Source organism: Myotis lucifugus, unplaced genomic scaffold, assembly GCF_000147115.1.
Source record: "Myotis lucifugus unplaced genomic scaffold, Myoluc2.0 scaffold_1, whole genome shotgun sequence".
NCBI lineage: Eukaryota > Metazoa > Chordata > Mammalia > Chiroptera > Vespertilionidae > Myotis > Myotis lucifugus.
In genome coordinates, this window is record NW_005871049.1 from 15,271,407 (window position 1) to 15,293,855 (window position 22,449).

Genomic DNA, 22,449 nt, shown 5'->3' on the forward strand with positions numbered 1-22,449 from the left:
GAAATGATGGGGCCACATGTCAGGGAATGCCACAAAAAGCCAGCACCCACCAAAAGATGGAAGAATCATATTCAGGCTCTCCCCAACACCCCCAGGCTCCAGAGAGAGGCGGCCCTGCCAATACCTCAATTTCAGACTTCTGGCTTCCAAGACTATGAAAGAAAATATTTCTATTTTTTTAAGCCACAAAGTGTTTGCTAATGTATTATAGTAGCCACGGGAACTCAATAAACGGTACCTTCCTTAGCAGAGGAAGATCTTTCTCATATATATATATATATATATATATATATATATATATATATATATATATATATATGTTTTTTGCAGGCACTAGGACCAATGATCACTAGCTGCCCAAGTACCAAAAAATTATGCTTCCAAAATCTCTTGATGTCGATTCCGCACATAGAGCAATCAAACTGCTCTACGTGTGCCACTCACTACAGAAGCCCTTTTTTTCTCCTATATTTTTAATCTTTCTACTGCCACTTTTCCCTTCACCATTCATCCTTGCAACTTTCTGCCATCTTAAACACACACACACACACACACACACACACACACGTATATAGAGATATATATATAGTACATTTAAGCACTAAAACACACACACACACACACACACACACACAAAAAAAAAACCTCGCTAAATGTGTAATGATCCACCACACAAAGAACACGAATCCCGTCTGTGGCCTTCAAGCCGCATGGGGTGTGCTGGATGGCACAGAATGAGCATGGCACCTCTTCCTGTTGCACCAATTTTACAGAATGGTAAGTAATTTAAAAGATTTTAAATTCAAATAAGCAAGTATTCTAAATTGTAGTATATATGTTGCGTTAATATCGAAGGCAAGGTGTTCAAAGAAAATTCAAGCATGACTTGGACCACTTTGGGCTAAAGTGTAAACATCCCAAGGTGGACAGATTTAGTGTTTGTGTTCTCTAGCATGGAGAGCCCTTTAGTGAAAAAGTTTCAGAAGTTATGTTAGAGACTGTATTTATTGTAGGTAATAAAATGGAACTCATGATTTGGATAGTACTTGCTAGGAGGCAGGGAGTCTGCATAAAAGCTGTGTATCACCTAAGCCAAAAAAATCCAAAATAAATTCTGCGATAATTCTTTAAGAGAGAGAGAGAGAGAGAGAGAGAGAGATTCACCATAGAATTCTTTTAAATATCAAATTATATGACATTTAAAATACAGCTTATATATAAATATATGATACCCTAATTTTTCATAAAGCAGAACATTTTTATACCTTTTGATTTCAGATCAAGTTTAGAGTCATAATGACAATTCAGAGACCTACGTTTGTACTGGAAATGTGAGCTTTGCCTGCACACTTGCTTCTAAGCTGTAGAGAATTGTCATACAAACTAGGGAAGACAGTGAGCCCTAAAGTTTCTCTAAATCCTGAGTTGAAATAGAGATCAGGTAAATTTTAACAATAGTTGACCCTAGTTATACAGTACAAAATACTTTTTTTAAAAAAATTATCAAGGTTTCTCTACTACAGAAACTTTTTTAAATATATATTTTTATTGATTTCGGAAAGGAAGGCAGAGAGATAGAAACATCAATGATGAGAGAAAATCATCGATAGGTTGCCTCCTGCACGCCTCCCCCCACCCCTGAGGATTGAGCCCACCACCTGGGCATGTGCCCTGACTGGAAATCCAACTGTGACCTCCTAGTTCATAGGTCGATGCTCAACCACTGAGCCACGCTGGCTGGGATATAGAAGCTTTTTGAAAGTTTTTTTTTGCTAAAGGAAGGAATTGTCAAAACATGCTACAAGAGACCAACTGTGGAATCTCTTCCTGCCACCTTGGAGTCCACTTGGAGATGCATTCATGTGTGAGTGTATGTATATAGATTTTATGTGTGTGTCAGTTAGTACGTATATCTAGCAAATAACTTCACTGTTTTATGACACTTCCTGAACCACCAGTTAATAATTAAGTAGCTACAAGAGTTAGAAAACCAGAGCAATCCAAAAACACAGGGTGGAAACTGCTGAAAAATTATAAGTTGCTCAAAAGACTATCCTGGGTCGATGCAAGAGGAAAATCTGAGAACATTTTCTTTAAAAGAAACAATAAAAGGAAACAGAGCATGCAACTTCAGAGCTCAACTCGTGCCTAATCTCTTTGTGTGGGATTTTTTCATTCCAACACGGAGCTCCCAAGACAAGCACACAGCAATCCCTAAATCATGCTCATCTTCTGGGGATAATATGTAATAGACACAGCCTTCCTCAAGGAGATATGCAGGTCAGGTCAAAACACAATGGGTATCTCCCATCCTGCAAATCCAAAGTGTTTAGACACATAATATCTAGTGAAAATGGACACTAATGGCCACCTTGCTGAAAAGAAAGGATGCAGATGTAACAAGAGAACATGTGACTTAGGGAATGTGAAGGAGGAAAGGGACTCTCATAACCGCTTGAAAATTATACAGACTTGGTGTGTGGTTCATTTTCTTTTTTACTGGGTGGCAGGCACCACCTCCTTTGCCCATGGTCATGACTTCACTGAGGAAGTTCAGGTGCCTGGTTCTCATAGCCACAGCATCTGAGCCCACCAAATTGTCAAGTCCCTGCTCTAGCAACGTCAGAAATTATTTTTGTAGCTAATATGTCATCTGAAGGACACCTCAGATTTCTATTCCTATTTTTATTCTACATCTTTGGGTGACAAAATCTATTATAATCTGTATAGTAGACAATGTTGTCTTTGAAAAAGAGTATTTAAATATCTCTTTTAGAACATCAATCTTCTGTAGATTGCCTGACCTCTATTTTATCTTTTTATGTGCATTTCAAAGTAATTTCAGAACCCAAAAGAAGGAAGACAACGTTATCACTGTTGTGCCCTACCTTAGAGCAAAGACAAAGAACTGATAGAAAACTCCGCCCCCAGGCCCTAGGTGTTTATAGCAGCCAATCTGTATTTTCTGGAAATCCTCTCCATGTGGTATGTATTTGAAGCTATAAGGTGCAAGTGCTGGAGAAAACCCAGCTCTTTTCTCAGTGAAATGACCTGTTATTCTGTGGAAAGAAAGGAGGTGTTTCTCTGACCACCATTACACCTGCTATGCTTTGCTGAAACTCAAACCACCCTCCCCACCCCACCCCACCCCCACCTCGCATACCTGGGAGCTGGCTAGCAAAAACACACTTGGGTTGGGTGTGGGGGAAGAGTTAAAATATAACCATCTTGGTTCCTGGATAAATAGCTCTTGCAAATGTCTATGGTTTTCTGTGCATAACTGAATTTGGGTCTAACTATACAGTAGAAGTATCCAAAACCTTGGGCTTTAATTGACACACACACACACACACGCACACACGCACACTCAAACACAAATTTAAAGCTATTTGGCAAGGCATTTTGTTTTTAACATTAGTGACATGCAGCCTAACAGTGTTCTTACTGTAGTCCTGCCCGAAAGTGATCGCCTTTCTGTACTTTCCTATGACAAATTTATTTTCCCTATATGCTTTTGTTGGCTAGCAGCTCTGGCATGACTTGACTGACAATGAGCCAGAAGATCTGAGTTTGGGGAAAATGCATGGCTCTCAAGCCTTGGCACATGGTAGATAAGTGCAGAGCAAATGCTAGGCATTCAGGCACAGCCCTGTGTGTTGGCCTCCTGAGCTCACCAGAGAACACTACAGACATCGGAAGAACATGACATACCCCACGACTTGGGGACACAATGTGTGTGTGTGTGCATTTCAATGTTAAAACAATGAAGCAATTACTAACACTTCCATTAGCTTTGTTAGCTAAACAATGGGTCATATGTTACAGTTTTCTATAGTCCCTATAATTGCTGTCCTGCAGGAGCTGAGAAAGAGTCCCTTTTCTCTATGAAGTGAGCAGGTAGACAACCAGCTCACTATCAGTCCAAGGATGAAAGTGATAAGGGTTAAAAAAGTTTATCCTGAACCCTGGATTATGAAGGTACTAATAGCAAATTCTTCAAAGAAGAACATATATGTAATCTGGGATGGCAATCAGGGTATTAGCATTTGAAATTGATCTTTTAATCTAATACTGTAGAAATTAATCACAAGCAATGCAGGAAAGATAAGCATTACATAACAGGTGACAACAAGGTATTTTAGCATACACGACCTAGAAAAGAGATCCAAAGATTTCCAGTTCAATTAATAAAAGTGAGCATGGGCACGCATGCATACACACATGAAATTTGTGTGTATGTATGGAGTGTGTATCTACTCTCATTCTAAAAAAAGTTGTCTTCATCAGAATCTGAGTAGGTTTATTCAAAAGATGAATAGGTCTGGCATCTGGCATGTGATTAAGCCCATCACTGCACCAATAAGGCAATTATTTGTAACACTTTTCTATACCACAATTGTCTGAGAATAGCAAAATGCTAAAAGTTCTTCCCAGAAAAACAAATATGCACACCAAATTTTACACAAAATTTCAGACTTCACAGACCTCCATAAAACCTTGCATCAGGTATTACTGGGTACATAAAAAAAAAACACCAAAACAACAAAAAACAAAACTCAAATGGAATAGCCTAAATTGATGCTACTTAATTCAAAATTCTTTGGGTCAACAATTTAGGCCGGACTCAGCTGAGCAGTTCCCCCTCCCCTACCTCTTAGATGAGCCAGAAGTCAATTACTTGTATTGCTTATGCTTCTGGGTGCTGGCTCCTGGAGGTTAGGACACTTTGGCTCATTTCATGTGGTTTATCATCTTCAAGCAAGTTGCCTGGACTTATTCTTTTGGTGGAGACAGGTGTCTAAGAGAAAGTTGAAATGCTCAAACCTCCTAAGGCCTATTTCTCATAATTGGTGCTACTGCCTCATTCTTTTGACAAAAGCAGCTCACAAGGTCAGCCCAGATTCAAGAGGCTCAGAAATAGACTTTATCTCTTGATATGAGATGTTAAAAGTATATTGCAAAGGGTATTATTACAAGAAGGGATAGAGAATTAGGACCAATATTTCAATCAATTTACCATATTTATGATCAACCTAGCTTGGCAATTTTCTGCATGAATAGGGGTTAATGTAGTAAATGTAGTAATAGGGGTTAAAAGTAAAAGCAGGAGCTGTTGTCACTGTGATATACAAGTACAGAACTCAATAATTGTTTGACATTCCAGAAGCTGTCTTCATGCCAGGTCCAAAGCTCATAGAATACCTTTCCTAGTGGCAAGCAAGAAATCTTCAATGTGTGTGTTGTTTTTTCCCTGAAAGATATGTTAGAAAATAAATATGCTCCGCATAGCTCACTTTGCTATTATTGAAACAGGACATCATTGATCGCACACACATTTAGTGGGTGAATGTTAGCAGTATTGATGGACTAGCACACTAAAGTGACATTGGATATTCTAAATGTCTGTGTCAGATTTTATGCCCAACTGGATTGAAGTGGTATGGGACTCCAAGTCTTTCCATGCATGTCATCATTCTTTGGGGGATCTTACAGTAAATAGCACTAACTATCTCACTAAACCAGAATCCTAGAAGTCAATATTTCCAAAAAGCTTAGGAAAACTTCAGGACAACTAAAATGTCAAATAGGAAATATTGAACTCATAATGTACCTTGAGTGTGTGATGATTCAACCAGTGATTGGCGTGGCATCAATAGTTGTTAATAGGTCTGAGTGTGGTTATATTTTCCTCCCCCAAAAAGAAGAGCAAAAAAATAACTGACATTAGGAAATTGAGTGAATAAACTGTTAACTGAATTTAGTTTACATAAATAACTGACATTAGGAAATTGAGTGAATAAACTGTTAACTGAATTTAGTTTACATCAAGTCTCGCTTTGCCATTACCAAAGGTTTAGCAAGTTAGAAGAGTATATATGTCTAGTTAGAAGAGATCTTCTCTGATACTCCAATGCTCTAATTCATCATACTTTTTTTTTCAATTATAAGAGATTTGGAGCAATGGCTGAATCCACTTGAATGAATTCTCCATCTCAATTCCCTCTCTATAATTCTGTATTGGTTTTCTGTTGCTGCTATAACAAATTACCACAAATTTTGGTGGCTTACAACAACACAAATTTATTATCTTATAGTTCTGGAGGTCAGATGTCTGAAATGTGTCTCATTGGGTTAAAATCAAAATGTCAAGGAACTGCATTCCTTTCTGGAGGCTCATTTTCTCGCCTTTTTGAAGCTTCTCCAAGCTGCCTGCATTTCTTGGCTTGTGGCCTCCTTCCATCTTCAGAGCCAGCAATGGTTGGCTGAGTCTTTCTCATATCAAACTACTCTGATACTGATTCTTCTTCTATCTCCCACTTTCACTTCTAAGAACCCCTGTGCTTATATCGGACTCACCCAGATAATTCCAAATAATTTCCCAATTTCAAGATGAACTGATTAGGAACCTCAAATCTGTCTTCCACCTTAATCCTCTTTGCCATGTAACATAACATATTCACAGGTTCCTGATTAGGACATGGATGTTATAGGGAGCCATAATTCTGCCTCCCACCCACTCCTTTCCTCAGGCTACATTAGATATTGATGCCTAGCAGTGTGAACCAATTCTTCCCAAGAGAGGCTTTGTAGCACATGCTTATGATATCAAGGAGCATTTCTACATGATGGCAAATCATATCTTTCCAATGCAGGTTCTAGAAATATCAACTATATCATAATTGAAATGTAAAAAAATCAAGTATCATGGTTTTCAACTATAATAAGAGTCAATTGAAAGAATATAATTGGAATAGTTTATATATTTTTTATAAACTACATATTACTGATAAACTATATATATAGTTTCTATATTGTTGGTCAACTAAACTATATTACTGATAAACTATATGCCATTAGAAAAACTGTCTCCATTAAGAAATGTTCACTTAAAAATGATGTGGCAGTTTTTAGCTATTCCCATTCAATGCATCATGCTTGATCGATAAGTTCCTTGGTTTACTTACTACAAATCCTCTGTAAGTCCGCTTCTTGTTTTTACCTCTTTCTTCTGCAAAGTATATGACAGTAATCGCTGTCTATTTTGAGGTAATGATCAATGTCTTGGTTTAAGTTTTTTCAAATTACTAAATAAAAATCAGCAAGATTAGGCTTAGTTCTCAACTTATAATAAACTGCTACAAAAATGATCCTGCTCACTTGCAAGCCGACATGAGGATTATTTCTGGCCTGTGATCTAATTCTTGATCCTCTTAGGGAACAGCAAGCATAATCTGGTCCCATAGATAACAAATATTGTAGGATAAAGGCAGGAGCTCTGAGGCCCGAGAAAACGGAAAAATGAATTATCAAATAAGAAATAAGAAAAGAAATAAAAAGATCTAGGAAGTAAGGAGAACACAGCAATTGCAAATAAATGAGAGGGGATATTAATTTCCTTGGGATTTAAACAGTAGTTATATAGTGGCTGCCTTGTTTTTTTCACTAGGTTTGACTTAGTTTAAAATATTGGTATAAAATAGCATAATGTGGTATTGAAAGCCCAAGGAAATATGTGAATAAATTAAAGCCAACTTGAAAGTAGGGTCATTATGTCAAGCAAAAGGGTTTTGTTGTTGTTGGGCTTTTTTGCTGATATTCCATTAGAAAAACTATGTCTCCATTAAGAAATGTTCACTCAAAAATGATGTGGCATTTTTTCGCTATTCCCATTACAAGTAGAAATTTGGGAGGAAAACACAAACAGTCATGAGTGTGGACAGTAACTATATTTATATAAGTCACGGGTGGTCTTCTAGTTTGTTCAGTGTCTCCTCCTCAAGTGAGTTCTGATCGAAGAGGAGAACTTTCCATGTACTGAGCCATTTGAGTTTCTGCAGCCATGCCTTCTCTCATCCCACTCCTTTCACCCAGAATATCTTTCCCACTTTTTCTTCAGAATAATTCTGACTCCACCTTTAATCCTGAATTTAGGCATCACTGTGTCTGAAAAGCACTCCCTGGCAGCACCCCGCCTATAAAGCTATGCTCCCTTTTATCACTACACATGCTGCATTGTAGTAGAAAGAACTGTTCACTTGTCCTCACTCCATTCCCCAAATCAGTCTTCCTTCTACTTGAAGGCCAGGTCCCTACTGTTTTCATCATCGTACTCTCACTGTCTGACACACAGTAAGTGATCCATAATTGTGAGTTGAATAATAGGTAATGTTATTACTTACAATAAATAAATGAAGGAAGAATGGTAGGAAGGAATGGAAGAAGTTTGGGAGAAAAGATACCAAACCGTGCCCAACCGTAAAGGTTTTCTGTGTCTATAAGAGAAGTGTTACTTCTCACCATCCATGATTTATAAAAAAGGCATTTATTGACAGACCTTGGCCATTCTCAGCATAGTCCATTTTTACAAAATAGCACAGATTATACAATGCTCTTCTGTGTAATTCAAGAATGGTTCCACTCAATCACTAGCAAGCAAGCAGTATGGCCATGTGAAGAAAAAACTTTAAAAGAATTAATTTGCTTCTACCAGGGAGAGATGGAATAAGCAGAGATGTGGTCTCTCCTGCTTTTGATAAGGCATTTTGATTGTTTCACATGACAGAGTTAAAATCATTTAGAAAAGTGGGCTTTGGACCACATGTATATTAAAGAAGTGAATAATTGTATGGGTTCAAAGGGCATTTATCAGGGATACAATATTAATTTGGAGAAACCTTCCTACCTGTCTGTCATAGGGATAAACCCTACATTTCTTATCTTTACTAATGTCCAGAGTAAAGAAGTTGAAAATATACAGTTGTTTGTATTCTATTAAAAAGAAAGAACTCTTACCATTTGCAACAGCATGGATGGACTTGGAGAGCATTATGCTAAGCGAAATAAGCCAGTCAGAGAAAAATAAATACCACATGATCTCACTCATTTGCGGAATATAACGAACAACATAAACTGATGAACAAAAGTAGATCCAGACAGAGAAGCATCAAACAGACCATCAAACTTCAGATGGAAGGTGGGGGGGTGGGGGGGGGTGCGCGGTGCCGGGTAAGAGATCAACCAAAGGACTTGTATGCATGCATATAAGTATATGGACATGGACACTAGGGGGGTGAGGGCATGTGCTGGGGGGTGGGGGTGGCAGGGGAGAGGTCAATGGGGGAAAAGGGAAACATATGTAATACTATATGTAATACTTGAAACAATAAAGAATTTAAAAATGAACATCAAGTGCCCTCAGCAGTCCCGGATCTGTCTGTTGCTTCAACAGTGTTTGGATGGAACAGACGCAGGGACGCCCCTTCTTCTATTGTCGGGCCACTCTCCTGCATCTTATCCAGTCACCACCTTCAGAACCACCTCTGGGACCAGCCAACACACCAGGTTTTTTCCTACCTTAGCTCCTTATTGCCGGACAGCCATGAGCTCCCAAATTCCTCAGAATTATTCCACCGAGGTGGAGGCTGCGGTCAACCGCCTGGCCAGCCTGCATTGCGGGCCTCCCACACCTCCCTCTCTCGGGGCTTCTATTTCGACCTGGACGATGTGGCTCTGGAGCGTGTGGGCCACTTCTTCCCCCAGTTAGCGGAGAAGAAGCCCAAGGGAGCTGAGTGTCTCTTAAAGTTGCAAAACTAGCTCGGTGGCCACATTCTCTTCCAGGACGTGCTGAAGCCTCCCCAAGATGAGTGAGCAAAACTCAGGCTGCCATGGAAGCCACCCTGGCCTTGGAGAGGAACCTGGACCAGGCCCTTTTGGAGCTGTAGGCCCTGGGTTCAACCTTCACAGACCCTCAGCTCTGTGACTTCCTGGAGAACCACTTCCGGGGTGAGGAGGTGAAATTCATCAAGAAGATGGGCCACACCTGACTAACATCCACAGGCTGGCCGGCCCCAGGCTGAGCTGGGCGAGTATTTCTTTGAAAGACTCACCCTCGCACTAGCTGGTTTGGCTCAGTGGATAGAGCATCGGCCTGTGGACTGAAGGGTCCTGGGTTCGATTCTAGTCAGGAGCACATGCCTTGGTTACGGGCTTGATCCCCAGTAGGGGGCGTGCAGGAGGCAGCCAATCAATGATTCTGTCTCATCATTGATGTTTCTATCTCTCTCTCCCTCTCCCTTCCTCTCTGAAATCAATAAAAAAGTATATTTTTTTTAAAAAGAAAAAAAGAAAGGCTCACCCTCAAGCAGGACTAGGAGCTTTGGGGCCCAGAGGCCTTTGAGGGGCCCCTCTGCATCCCCCTGGTGTCTGGCTTTTACCTGAGCTGCTTCCCGAAACTACTAGCCATTCTTTTAACCACCCTGAAGCCCTCTCCCATGCACTGGACCAAATGAAACAATAAAGCTTTTTGCAGGAAAAAAAAAAAAGAACATCAGCCCTAGCCAGTTTGGCTCAGTGAATAGAGTGTTGGCCTGAGGCCTAAAGGGTTCCAGGTTCAATTGTGGTCAAGGGCATGTACCTTGATTGCAGGCTCCTCCCTGACCCAGGCCCTGGTCCGGGGCGTGCAGGAGGCAACCAATCAATGTGTTTCTCTCACATCGAAGTTTCTCTCTGTCTTTCCCTCTCGCTAAAAGATCAATGAAAAAATATCCTTGGGTGAGGATTAACAAAAAAAAAAATTAAAAAAATTAAAAAAGAAAATCAAATGATTTTGATGAAATGGGTAAATTTCCTATAAAACGAGATGAAAAATGTAAAGACAAAAAAAGTATGTGTTTAGAAATCAAAATAAATAATCTGTATGCAGAATAAAGTACAATTGACAGGTAAAGCTTAAGTACAAAATAAAACAATGAGAGATAAGGGGCAAGATGAGATTTGACCTTGAGCAGAATGAGTTAGCAACATGATACCCTAAACCGGGCATGATTTTGCTGCACAGGGACCATCTGGCAGTGCTGGAGATGTTTTTGACAATCATGATTGGGGAGGGTGCTACTGGCAGCTAATGGACAGGAGCCAGGAATAGTATTATACATCCTACATACAACAAAACTCCAAAACAAAGCATTATCTGATCCAGTGGATCAGATAATGCTTTGTTTTGGAGTTTTGTTGCTTTTTTTTTCCTGCAAAAAGCTTTATTGTTTCATTTGGTCCAGTATTATCTTCCAAGTGCTGAAGTTGAGAAACAAACAAATGAAAAACTTATATAAGACTGCATTAAGATGAACAATGATAGACATTTAAAGTTTCCCCTCAACAATGTTCTGCACCAAATTCTTATTTTGTGTCCTGCTTAGGGAATTACCCTTTAGATCCTAAAGGGTAATTTCTAAAGTTTAGAAAGTGTAGGCTGTGAAGGACTGGGAGTAGACTCTGATTGCTTTTGGGAGGAAACTTATGCTTTTACTCTGTCTCTCACCTATTTGAAAGATCTGAAAATAATTGAAGCTGAGTTCTGCACCTTGGGTTACCATAAAGAAAAGCTAAGATTCCTAGATTTAAAGTGCTCACAAATACACTGCCTGATAAACAGGCTAAAAAAAAAGAAAGCTGAATTAAGTTTAAGTTGAATGTTCTGGAAAATTGAGAAGTCAGTCCTCAATTATGTACTAAAAGAAAATCTCTAAAAGTTAAAACACAGAAAAATATCAAATGCACTGAAAATACAAATACCACAAAACTCCAAACGAATGAGCCAAAAAATCTTACATTACCAACATCAAACCATCCCAAAGGCTCAACATGTTTTAATAATATGCATTTTATAGTTAGAAATGTGGTAAAAATGAAGAATGAGGGATTCCAAATCAAAATAAACAAATCTTCAAGTCACTTTAGAGTAGACAACGGTTAGAAAAGGGATAAGGTGCTGGAAATGAAGTTAGAAGTGATCATTTTAAATAGTGGGAAATGACAAGCAAGTTTTTGTGGTGAGAAGAGTTTATTTTCTTGAAGCCACATTGAACAAAACGACACAGTGGAATCGTTTTGTGTGGTCCTGTTCATATTTCCATTGGATAGGCACCATGCTGATCCCACCATATGTTTTGCAGCCAAATATGACAAAATGTGACTTTAAGCAAAAATATGTATAACATACTGTTTATTATTTAAATTTAAAAACAAGTATTACATTCAGAATAAGAACCACACACTAGTTAAGCATTATAAATACACCCTAAGTGTGTATGGCCATACCTTCAGTCTAAACATTTTCTAAAATGTCCTTTGATGAAAAAATTGAACTTATAATATTATTTTGTTCATTTACCTGCTCAATAACACAAATGTGGTAAGTTCTACTTTGATGCTGTATCACCCAATAACTAAAAGGGCATACCTTGTATTATTGTAATATGATTTGATTTGGAAATGGAGAAAAATGTGGAAAGTCTTCAGACAAGTCTCTTTACCTCATAGCCAGTGGTTTTAACCTCTTTCCCAACAAAATTTTTTCCCAGAGTTTTATTCCCTAGGCAGTGAGGAGAAGCAAGATCCAATTGTGTCAAATCTTGATTAATTAGGAATTAAAAAGAGTCAGCATTTTCTAAATCAATGCCTTTCTCAATTCTGAAAAATTATCTGTTCGTATACAGAAATTGCCAGTTCTCTCTATCCCTCCCCCCAGCCCCCTAAATCCTCTTCTGGAGCTCCTCGTGAAGCAAATATTAGATTTAATTTTTAAATTAAAAATAAATTAATTTTCAATTAAAATTCATGTTTTTAAACCCTCTTTCTTACTTTTTTCCTTACCTTTCTTCATTAACCCTTCCACTACATTCTTATTATCTCCTCAGATCTTTCAGTTCACTAATTCTTTCTTCAGTTGTGTCTAACATACAATTTAACCTATCCTATGTTTTATATTTTCAATGACTATATTTTCCATTTCTAGGGCTTCTTTAGTTCTTTTTCAAATACACCTTTTCTTTATTGATAGTATCTTTTACAAAAATTTTATTCTTTCTTTTATGCCATTATTTAATTTTCTTGTAAAAATTTAATTGGTGATTCTTTTTAAAATTTTTCTGACCATTTGAATCATGGAAGAACAAAATTCCAGCCAATGACTTGATTGTGCTGATGTGGGACTTTGCCCCTTCCCTTCAAATACATACCTGTGATGAATAAAAACAGTACATCGGCTGAAACAAAATCAAATAGCTGAGATAAATTTAAAAAGAGAGATATGCAGGTGCTAGAAATGAAGAAGGAATTTGAAAGTAGTGTTATGGGTTAACTTGTGTCCTTCCATATGCCTGTCCCATTATTATATTTTGGAAGCACATAATTCCCAAAATTCTTACATTTAAGTCCTAACCCAGTGCCTCAGAATGTGATTTGAGAAAAGATTCATTGCACATATAATTAATCAAGTTAGGATAAGGTCATACGGAGTAGGGTGGGGCCCTAATCCAAAATGCTGTTATCTTTATAAGGGGAAGTTTGGACACAGACACATACATGCAGTAGGACACCATGTGAAGATGAAGGCAGAGATTGGTGTGATGCTCCAACACACCAAGGAACACCAAAGATTGTCAGCAAAGCAACCAGAAGCTAGGTGAGAGGTGAAACGGATTCTTAATGCCTCTCACGGTTTTGAAGACAAGAAGTCAAAGAGCAAAGTGCCAACAGAACTGGTGTGTGGTGAGAACTCTCCCCTTCAGTTACAGACTGACACCTTCTCACTGTTTGCTCACATAAACTCTTCTGAGAGAGAGAGAGAGAGAGAGAGAGAGAGAGAACAAGCTCTATGATTCTTCCAAGGACACTAATACAATTGGGTCAGGGCCCCATTCTTATTGCATCATTTAACTTTACTTGCTTCCTTGGAGATGCCATCTCCAAATACAGCCACACTAGGGAGTTAGGACTTTAACAAATAAATTTGAGGGGCCACAAACATTCAATCTATAATATTTTGCCCCTGATCCCTGAAATTCATGTCCTTCTCAGGTACAAAATTTATTCATTCTATTTCAACAGCCCCAAAATCTTAATTCTGATCTAAAATATTATCTAAGGTAAAATTCATAATGAGGCAAAATTCCTCTCTAACTATAAACCTATGAAACCAGACAAGTTATGTGCTTCCAAAATATAATAATGGGACAGGCATAGGATAGACATTCTCATTCAAAAAGAGAGCCCAGCTGGTGTCGCTCAGTGGTTGAGCATCAACCCATGAACCAGGAGGTCGTGGTTTGATTCCCAGTCAGGGCACATGCCCGAGTTGCGGGCTTGATCCCCTGTGGAAGGCAGCCAATTGATGTTTCTATTTCTCTCTCCCTCTCCTTTCCTCTCTGAAATATATATATTTTAAAGAGAGAAATTGGAAGGAAGGAAGGGCTGATGGACTCCAAGAAAATTCAAAATGTAGCCAGGCAAATTCCATTAGATCGGAAGGCCCAAGTATATTCCTATTTTGTTCGCTGCTCTGCTTCCTTGACCCACTGTGATGGCAGTCCCATCTTTCAGACCCACTGGGGCAATGGCATCTTCACAGTTCTGCTGGGCAGGCATCATGCCCTTGCGGCTCTGTCAGGCAGGGGTCTTATCCCCACAGTTCTGCTGGACAGAGCTGTCTGGACCAAGCATGTCAAACTCAAAGACTAACACTGGCCAAATAAACAAGGTTTAAGTTTATGTGGGCTGCATAGAAACATAGGTTTATTTTGATAGAGACATGCTGAATACAAAGGGCTGAAATAAATGAGTAATCATTAACATAAAATAATAGAACATTTTAATAAAAAATAATATTTTTCTTGAACATGACACTGATAACTGCACAAATTAATAAGCATAATGCAATTAAACCTATTTTTCTTGTTCTCTGAAAGCGAAATATTTCTTGTTGCTCACACCAAACAAATCAGTCCAAGACTAATGACATGGCAATTGGCTGCTAAAATATTCATTTCTAGTACTAGTGGAGAGAAATGGTGCACCTGTGTATAAGGCACGTAAGGGAAATGAATGCAACACGATTATAGTAATCAGTCATTAGCGAATGTTGTAGTTCGTTATTAATAGCTAGAGGCCTGGTGCACAGATTTGTGCACTGGTGGGGTCCCTTGGCCTGGCCTGTGGGGATCGGGCCGAAACCAGCTCTCTGACATCCCCCGAGGGGTCCTGATTGCAAGAGGGCTCAGGCCAGGCCGAGGGGCCCCACCAGTGCACAATTGGGGGTGGGGAGGGACCCCAGGAGGGCTCCAGGGCATGTCCGGCCCATCTCGCCCAGTCCTGATCAGCCAGATCCTAGCAGCAAACTAACCTACCGGTCGGAGTATCTTCCCCCTAATGGTCAGTGTACATCATAGCGACTGGTCGAATGGTCCAACAAACAGTCAGACACTTAGCATATTAGGCTTTTATAATATAAGATTATGTATAACAGGATATTGTAAAAATTAAGTTACAAAATTTTTATTAAAACGTTTCTTACATACTGTTATGTTGGCTGGGCTGCAAAAATATTCATTGTGGGCCACATGCAGCCGCAGGCCGCGAGTTTGACATACTTGGTCTGGACTTTTGGAAACTGAGACAGTAGCACTGATAATCTCTGTCTTTTATTGGAGAGTCTAACTATTAGTGTGCTATAAGCGTCTATAGATGCAAGCGGCAGACCTTTTTTAATTAAATTCAAAATATCGTGGCAGTTAACTGGTTAAAACATTTAAATTTAAAGTAATTGCTGATAAGAAGGTACTTACCATTTTGCTATTTGTCTTTCTATAAGCCTTATAGCTTTCTTTTAAAAAATGTTTTTATTGATTTTAGACAGAGAGAAAGGGAGAGGAAGAGAGAAATAGAAACATCAACCAGCTGCCTCCTACACACTCCCTATTGGGGATCGAGCCCACAACCTAGGCATGTGCCCTGACCAGGAATCAAACCAATGACCTCTTGGTGCATGGGATGATGCTCAATCCACTCAGCCACACCAGCTGGGCTCTCTTTTTGAATGAGAATGTCTATCCTATGCCTGTCTCATTATTATATTTTGGGAGAACATAACTTGTCTGGTTTCATAGGTTTATAGCTACAGAGGGTAGTCTTATAGCTTTCTTTGGCCTTATTTCCTTCATTATGGTCTCTTTTGTATTTAATTGATTTTCTGTAGTGACGTTTTATTTTAATTTATGTTTTATTTTTTAATATATAATTTATTTTTTTATTGATTTCAGAGAGGAAGGGAGAGGGAGAGAGAGATAGAAACATCAATGATGAGAGAGAATCATTGACTGGCTGCCTCCTGCACACCCCCTATTGGAGATCAAGCCTGCAACCTGGGCATGTGCCCTGATCGGGAATCAAACTGGTGACTTCTTGGTTCATAGGTCATTGCTCAACCTCTGAGCCACACCAGCTGGGCTCTGTAGTGGCATTTTAATTTTCTTCTAATTTCTTTTAAAATAATTCTATAGTTATTTTCTTTGTGATTACTATGGGTATTACATTTAACATCCTAAAGTTATAACATGTTAATTTGAATTTATACCAGCTTAACTCCAAAAACCACACAAAAACTCTGATCATTTATAGCTCTTTCCCTATATTTTCCATTATTGATGTTACAAAATTATATCTTTGTACACTATGTGTCCAAAAACTTAAACTAGTAATTGCTATATAAATGCATTAGTCTTTGGAAATTATGTATAAAACAAAATGTGGAATTACAAATTGTACAAGAATATTGGCTTTTAGACCAATACATTGTGAAAATGCATTAATCTCTTAAAGCATGTGGAAAACAAAAAGTAAATTTATAGACTACTAGAGGCCCAGTGCACAAAAATTTGTGCACTTGGGGGGTCCCTCAGCCTGGCCTGTGCCCTCTCGCAGTCTGAGACCCCTCAGGGGATGTCCACCTGCTGGCTTAGGCCCACTTCCTGGGGGATCGGGCCCAAGCTGGCAGTCAGACATCCCTCTGGCAGCCCAGGAGCCCTCGGGGGATGTCCACTTGCCAGCGGGAGCAGGCCTAAGCTGCAGTCGGACATCCTTAGCGCTGGTGAGGAGGCGAGAGAGGCTCCCGCCACCACCACTGTGCTGGCAGCCGTCAGCCTGGCTTGTGGCTGAGCAGAGCTCCCCCTGTGAGAGTGCACTGACCACCAGGGGGCATCTCCTGCATTGAGCATCTGCCCCCTCGTGGTCAGTGTGTGTCATAGTGGCCAGTCATTCCCAGTCGTTCTGCTGTTAGGGTCAATTTGCATATTACCCTTTTATTATATAGGATTGTTTGCAGTACTCCATTTAGGATTTCTTTCAGGTCAGGTCTAGTAGTAATGAACTCCCTCAGATTTTGTTTATCTGAGAATATCATAATTTCTCCCTCATGTTTGAAGGCCATTTTTTGCTGGGTAATGGGTTCTTGGTTGACAGATTCTTTGTTTTGGCACTTTGAATATATTAGTCCACTAAGTCGGACCTCTAAACCATCTGATGACAAACTGCTGATTATCTTATTGAAGATTCCTTATGTGTGACCGATTGCTTCCCTCTTCCTGCTTTTAAGATATTCTCGTTGTCTTTGACTTTACAAGTTTGGTTATAATATGTCTTGGTGTGGATCTCTTTGAATTTATCCCATTTAGAATTCACTGAGTTTCTTGGATATTTATCTTCTTGTTGCTCATCAAGTTTAGGAGATTTTCAGCCATTATTTCTTCATATAATGCAGCGGTTCTCAACCTGTGGGTCGTGACCCCTTTGGGGGTCAAACGACCCTTTCACAGGGGTCACTTAAGACCATCAGAAAACACATATATAATTACATATTGTTTTTGTGATTAATCACTGCTTTAATTATGTTCAATTTGTAACAATGAAATTAGGGGTCACCACAACATGAGGAACTGTATTAAAGGGTCGCGGCATTAGGAAGGTTGAGAACCACTGATATAATGTCTCCTTCCCTTTCTCTCTTTTCCTTCTGGGACTCCTACAATGTGTAAGTTGGTTCACTTGATAGTGTCCCAGAGGTCCCTTCAGTTCTACTCATGTTTCCCCAATTTCTTTTCTTAATTTCAATTGCCCTATTTCAAAGTTTGCTGAATCTCTTTTCTGCCTATTCAAAACTATCCTTGAATCCTCCCAATAAATTTTTCATGTTACTTTTTGTACTCAACTCTCCAAATTTTTGGCTTATTTAGGGGCTTTCTATCTTTTTATTGGTACTTCCTTGTTTTTCTTTTCCCAGACATTGTTTTGTTGACTTTTTTCACATCTTTTTTTAGTTCTTTAGGAATCTTTATGACAGTCATCTTAAAGTCTTTGTCTAGTAGATCTGCCCTCTGGTCTTCCTCAAGGATAGTTTCCACTAATTTGTTTCTTTCCTTTGAATGGGCAGTAATTCCCTGTTTTGTTTTACTTTGGGGTTTTTTTGTATGTCTTGAGATTTGTTTGTTGAAAAATGAATATTTGAATCTAATATCTCTTGAAATCAGATTCTTCTCCTTTCTCAAGGGTTTACTGGTTTTTGTTTTTGCTTTTTTCATTGTTGTAGGCTATTTCCTTGATGAGGATAAGCCTGAAGTATAAACTTAAGGTCTTCACAGGTCTGTTTTGAGCCTGGGCCTTTCCCTAGCATGTGCAATGACTTCCTAATTTCCCCCCAGATATGCAGCTGCTTTTGAATGCCCTAGTCTTTATTGTCTGGCTCCCAAAAGAGGAAAATGAAGGTGGAGAGGGCATAATAAAAAGGGAGTTCCAGCTCATCAAATTCCCTGAAAGTCACGTGAGCCAGTGTGAAGAGAGGCTTGCAATAATGAAGGGTGGTGGTGCAACAATGGCCGGCCACTCTATGTCTGCATTCTATGATCAGAAGCAGCAATCAGACCCAGATGTTCAATATTTGGAGGACAGGGTCCTTAATGCCCATCCTGGATCCTGCAAGCTGTTCCAGGATCACATGCACAGCTGCCTGCCCTGGGCTGGAGAGTAGGAGATGAAGGAGTTGTGCTGTGCTAAGAGTTGAAATTTATTGAAATTAACTGTAATTTAGTGGCCAACCCTTCCTCTGGAAGCTGCAAGACTTCAATAAACTCCAGAGTTCCAAAATAGTTTCAGCTGACAGATTCTGCCAGTGTGATTGTTGTCTAGGTGAGAAGACAAATATTTGGTGCTTCCTTTTTCACCATTTTCCCAGAATCATCCTCCCAGTTACATATTTTTAAGAAAGAGAGTCTTCAAATATCTACATTGCTGTGAACTGAGGTGTTTTCTTTCTTTTAAAGTAAAAAAAAAAAAGTTAACATAACTACCCACCTGTTTCTACTTGGAAGAAATTCTAGAGTGCAAATGCATTTATATGGAGTACTGCTTCATGACATCATCAAGAAACCATGGTGTGACCTCACATCATTCCTAAAACATACAAATATTATTCCTAATGATGCCAAAATTTTGTAATTCAAGATGTGGAGTGAAAGGGGAGAGAAATGAGAGAAATGAGATCTTTATGTAAGAGAAACATGCATGCACATGAAATCTGGACATTAAGAGAGCTAAAGTTCGTATTCTATCTTGGAACACAAATGAAATGTAATTTAATCACTCCTTCCCGCCTTCCTCCCTCTCTTCTTTTCCTCTCTTCCCTCCTTTCCTTTCCTTTCCTTTCCTTTCCTTTCCTTTCCTTTCCTTTCCTTTCCTTTCCTTTCCCTTCCTTTCTTCCTTCCTTCCTTCCTTCCTTCCTTCCTTCCTTCCTTCCTTCCTTCCTTCCTTCCTTCCTTCCATCAACAAATATTTATTGTGTGCCATTATGTGCCAACACTATCCTAGACATTAAATATGCAACAGCAAACAAAAAGACAGAGTCCCTTTGTCATAGAGCTTGCATTCAGACAGACAAAAAAAATAATAGGTACAACAAATAAATTTTACACTATGTTCAAAGGCGATAAGAGTTATGGAGAAAATATAAAGCAGGGAAAGGGAATAAGGAGTTTCAGGGTGGGGGAAAGTGCTGTTATTTCTTCTTTAGTGTTTAGGGAAACCCTCCCTGTAGTAAATAATCTTATATGTTTAAATCATAGTTATTTCAGTCAGTAGTCAAACCTTTCTTTCAATCAGTTAATATGCAATACACAAATTAGCCTAACTTTCTCCACCTGGAGATTCTTTTGATCTTTTTTCCTTATTAAATTAAAATGCACCAAAATTCTGTGCTTGTTGCTTAGTGAGTCAGGCAGTTTGATGTACAAAGACCTGAATAAATAGCCCTCACTCCCACTCCGAGGTGTATGCAATTATTAGAGTGATTCTTTAAAGGACTTGTAAAAATGCCAAAATAGTGCCACAGAAAACACGTCAAATAAAGATTTAAGTTTGCTTTATGAAAAAAAAAGTGTTTAACGAGGGTTTATGGGGTTTTATAAAAACACCTTAACACCTTACAGACCTAAGGGGAAAAAGCTCTATTTAAGTATCATGCACCAATAGCAGACCACCCAATGCCGATGACTAGAAGCCTCAAACAGACCCATCCTTGGGAGCCTATGTGGAGACCCTAATTTTATGGTCATTTTAATTGTATTTGGGTTATTACCTCATGCCCCAGCAAACACCTACAGTATTTAATAAAAATGAGTGCAGAACACTGTTCTAGTTAAAGTATGTATTAACCAAAATCATAAACTAAGTATGCTTCACCATAAATTACCTGGGTGTTTAGTGTTTCTTTGCCTTTAAGTTCTATTTATTTTTTCTTATAACATGGTAGGCTTCACTATGAACCAAATCAATGTTAACTGACTTAGCATTTAGACACACTCTTCTATCTCTAGCTCATACATCCACATATTCACCTGCCCTGCATGTTATAGTGATAAGCACAGCTAGTCAACCCTCCAGATAGTCAAAAGAATGATTACGAAAGACACTGAGGGTAAAAAGCAAACAGACCTTGAAAAGAAAAGGGAAACACCTTGTGTTGTATTTGCTTAGAGTCTAGGTGTAGTGCTACTCCTCACATCAAAGTTAATTCACACACAAAAACTCAGGGTCTTTCTCTGCAGAACAAAAGGACATACCTTGAAAAGAAAAACTCCACTCCTTCATTCGGCATTTTTCTAGCTCTAGAGTCTAGAAAATAGATTCTTAATTTCTTCCTTCAGTACTCTGCAGAAAAAGATTCCCAGATGCAGACAACACACAAAATTATAACTGATGCTCTTTACCACCACCATGGCCTGTCTAGATATTCCAGCATAACTCCCCCAGTTACCAAGTTTGTACTTTCTATTTCCTTACCTAGTCATTCCCATAATCCATTACTTTTAGATCTTCAAAGTTTTCTCCCTGCAACATTACTCTGAAGGAGTTTTTATTTAAGTCCCCCCAAATCTCCTAACTGACAAAATGTTGGTCTCTTTTCAGTCCTCAGTGGATTTGACTTTTCTGTAACTTCTACCTTAAAGAGCATGTCTTCCTCCATGAAACCCTTTCCTCCCTGAGCACACCATCACCACCTTGGTTCCCACCCTACAAGCCTTCGAGCCCCTTCTCAGTCTCCTAATTATCTCAACATACCTTTCTACAAAACACTAATCACAAAGGGGAAATAGTAACTTTAAGGGCAGGAATCTTGCAGATACCCTTCTTAACCAAGTGATCAAAAGTAACATCACCTGGCCCTAGCCGGTTTGGTTTAGTGGATAGAGCATCAGCCTGTGGACCAAAGGGTCCCAGGTTTGATTCCGGTCAAGGGCATGTACCTCGGTTGCAGGCTCCCCCCTCCCCCGACCCCCTACTCCGGGAACAGGCCCTGGTCAGGGCTTGTGCAGGAGGCAACCAATCGATGTGTTTCTCTCATATCAATGTTTCTCTCTGTCTTTCCCTCTCTTCTACTCTCCCTAAAAATCAATGGAAAAACATCCTTGGGTGAGGATTAACAACAACAACAAAAATTAACATCACCTGTACTGAGACAAATCTACATCATGTGCCTCCTGATACGATGCACTGAGGGTATTACATCATTTTGGTGGTATTCTTGCCAAAAATGCATAATTTAACATGCATGTTTCAATATGAGGAAGCAGCAGACAATCCCAAACAAATTAAAAGACATTCTACAAAAATAACTGGCCACAACTCTTCAAAAGCATCAAGGTCATGAGCAACAAAGAAAACCCAAAGAACTGTCCCAGATTAGAGGAAACTAAAATGTTATGCCAATTAAATGCAGTGCAGAATCTTAGATTAGATCCTGGACCATAAAAAAGACTTTAGTGGGACAAATGGCAAAATAAGAATGAAGTTTGTAGATTCGTTAATAATATTGTTTCAGTGTTAATTTCCTGGTTTTGATTATTGTACGGTGGTTATAACATGTTTAATATTTGGGGAAGCTGAGTAAAAGGCATATGGAAACGCTATGATTTTGGTAACTTTTTTGAAAGACTGAAATTATTTCAAAATAAAAAGTTAAAATTAACAGGTGTGATATGTAATATAAAAATAAATATATATTTTGGTCTGTGTCCCTGTTTCCTCTCTTACAACTCTAAAACACTTGGAATTTTCAGAAGTGGAGTG

At 39.0% G+C, this 22,449-nt stretch overlaps 1 non-coding gene across 1 annotated transcript; it reads right to left on the reverse strand.

The window, feature by feature from the left end:
• Positions 1-326: 326 nt before the first annotated feature.
• Positions 327-460, reverse strand: LOC111826626. The gene has a single exon (XR_002829984.1). It is a non-coding gene; the product is annotated as a U11 spliceosomal RNA (small nuclear RNA).
• Positions 461-22,449: the final 21,989 nt, after the last annotated feature.